The 3,162-nt window shown below is 39.9% G+C and overlaps 1 pseudogene; it reads left to right on the plus strand.

The window, feature by feature from the left end:
* Positions 1-551: 551 nt before the first annotated feature.
* On the plus strand, positions 552-733 carry LOC104075153 (annotated as a pseudogene).
* The last annotated feature ends 2,429 nt before the right edge of the window (positions 734-3,162 follow it).

The following is a 3,162-nucleotide window of genomic DNA, read 5'->3' on the forward strand; positions in this document are numbered from 1 at the left end:
TGTGTGGTGTGTGTCTGAGCAGCAATGAACTGTGGGGGATATTTATTCAAGTTGGGAGAAGTGACAGCAACTCCAAGGAGAGTTCAGCTTGGAAGGGGCGAGCGGGGGAAGGACCGACTTCAGCCCGGAGAGTCCGGACTCGGAAGGGGACGGGACTTCCCTCACCCCCGGCGGGGCAGGGGGAGGCGTACCGCCGGGGAAGGGGGCGGTGGGTCCACATGACGCAGGACGGTGAACCTGTTGGAGGTCGCTTCAGAGTGCAGTCGGCTTCCATCTAGCAAGGGCTGTGGGGGAGCGGCGTCCATAGCTGTAAGGTTTGTGCGTTGGTGACTTCACGGAAATTTGTCCTGTGGAACAAATCAAAAATCTTAATTTGATAGATGGAAAGTGCTAAGATTTAAGAGAAGTATGTATTTTTTGGCTTTATGGAACGACACTAAATATTAGTCACTTCCGAGGTGTTCTGTTAGCATTTGTAGTAGAGCTGCATGCAGCAAGGAAGGCGCTTTTGTAGCTTAACGGGAAAGCAAAGCTCATATCTGGAGAATAAGTCTTCTCACGTTTCTCTTTTCAGGCTGGCTGGAAGGAAAACCATGCAACGTTTATGAATGAACTGAAAAACCTTCAAGCTGAAGGACTTACAACTCTTGGCCAGTCCCTAAGGACAGCTTTTGATTTATTAAACTTAAATAGATTAGTAACTGGCATAGACAACTATGGGCAGGTAGGTTGACTATTAATAGGCAGAAAAATTGTAAAACACAAACTTCCCAGAGACGACAATTAGCTAGTTGTCCAAAGTGGCATCTTCATGAAATACTCAATATGGGGGCTTCTTCAAAAGTAAGCAGAGCTTAGATAGTTTGAAGAAATGCAGTAGCTGACTGTAGTTTGGTACCCAATTTTTCTTTCCTTTTTTTTTTTTAACTTAAGTTATTTCTCAGTTTTTAAACTGTGATGTAGCCTCGAAGTTGACCTTCTCAGTTAAACTTTGTCTTTTTTTTTGTATCAAGTCTATGTTTCAGAACCTTAGCTGGTGAGCCTGGTGGGGTTATGAAAACTTTGCTTTCTCTATGCAGTGCTGTATAATCAATTAAGTATAGTTTGGGAGACGAGCCATTTTTCTAACAACACTGCATGTTCAAAAGTACTGAATGGAGCACAAGTTTTTCAAAACCCTTTCCTTCCAATGAGTTTACTACAACTCTTCTCTGCATACCTGTGTTTTTATAAACCTGCCTGTTGTATCAGAGCCTTGAGAAGCTGTGCTTTTCTAATGTCTGTATTGCAGCTATCCCTTTAAAGCAGGACTTCTTTTTGGGGTGGGCCAGCATTCTCTTGCTCAGTAGTATGGGTTGTTAAAAGATGGTAACTCTTGGTTAAACATGTGCTTTACGAAGCGTACCCAGTTCTTTCTGGCACTGGATCAAATCCTGGATTTTTTCCGCATAAAGGACATTATTAGTATTGGGCAAAGTATATCCTGTATTTTTCACGTGGGACGTACTAACTTGATTCTCCCCTTTTCGTTTGTTGTTCTCATGTAATGCTCCCTCTACTATCTGAGGATTAGTTACTGCTTTTGGTATTTAACATGGGAATGCGGTTGTGAAAATAAGTCCCCTTTCTCCTCCTCCCCTTTCCAGTCTAAGCAGAATCTATGTGATAATATGCCATGTTTGTTGGGAAGGAAATTTAGGTGTTTTGTGTTGCATTGTATGGCTTTGCCACTAGGTGATCAAGTGAGCCTAAACATTTTTAAAATGCCAATTTAGTGATGAAACTTAAAAAAAAAGTGCTAGTTCCACACTCAGGGTTTTTTTTGTCTATTACCATCTGCTGTCCTCTTACACAGCTGTGTGCTAAGATTTCCCATTTTCTGATGTTTTTGTTTAGTTACAGGAGCTATACGAAGCTTTTTTGAGCACTTACCGCTGTAGGCACACACACAAAATACTTGCTCTTTCCCATTGCTACTGATAATTATAACACTCTAATTAAACCCATGTCAAATAATTTGCTCTAAGTGAACCAGCTGTGCTCAACTACTCAATCAAGTGGGCAGTTGAGTTGTCATGACTGTTTTGACTCGCTAGTACTATTCATTACTGCAAATAGCTGTTCTTTTGTCTGCGGAGCAATGACTTTTTTTTTTCATCTGATCTGTTTTGGTTGCAAGTCTCTATCTGGGCTTGAACCCGCCCTTGCTTATGCATGTTTTTTGCTCTATTCCACATGTGGAGCTGGCTGTTGAAGAGGCGTTCACACGTGCAGTCGGGTGACTGAATAGAAATTCTAACTCTCTTTAGTGTCTGCAAAAATAGATGAATATATTGCAAGTGCCGGGTCATCTGCTGCTGAAGTCACAGGTTCCCATTTTGGCTCTACTAATCAAAGTAGCATTTTTTCATAAATCAGATCAAACTCTGGAGCACTTAACTGCTCCTTCAGCACTCACAGGATGAGATCCAGGGCAGTTAACCTCCTCGACTTTACATTGGCCTTTGAGCACTATGTCATGTTATCCTGTCAACTTCCTATTGTTCATGTCTACTACCTAAAATTTGCGCAAGATAAATGGGTATTTAAATGTACATGGTATGAGAAACTTACAAATTCAGGATAATAAAAGTGATCAGAATGCTCAGTTGCATTTGAAATAGTTTTCACTCAGAACATAAAGTGCTGATTCACTTTTTTTAAAGCAGTTACAAATATTCAGACCATAAAATATTTGAGTAGTTTACTTAATTAAAATATAGCAGACAGATGTTTGAAGAATTATTATCTTAGAGTGGGAGGAGAAGATAATTTTACAAAAATGCAGCATTTAGATGATCTTAGGTGTGGTATTATGTGAAGTAATAAATCTAAACTTTTATTAAGCTTTTCTCTGGAAAATTTCTCTGGCTTAACATCTTTTGACTATCATGCTTGTTTTTTTGGTGTATTGACAAGCTTAAGATATTTGCTAAGATCCGCTTGTTTCGCATGTATGAATTGTAAAACAGATTTTTATTATACATACAAATGCAAGACATGATACAAGCTTGATGAGATTGTCTGGTTATGTCATCCAACGGCGTGATGTCTAGTATGAACTGCTTGTTTAAGTGGCAGTGTGACTCACTATACCTGATTTCTTTCAAAGTAGACCAGAGT

This window comes from Fulmarus glacialis, unplaced genomic scaffold, assembly GCF_000690835.1.
Source record: "Fulmarus glacialis isolate BGI_N327 unplaced genomic scaffold, ASM69083v1 scaffold5624, whole genome shotgun sequence".
Lineage (NCBI taxonomy): Eukaryota > Metazoa > Chordata > Aves > Procellariiformes > Procellariidae > Fulmarus > Fulmarus glacialis.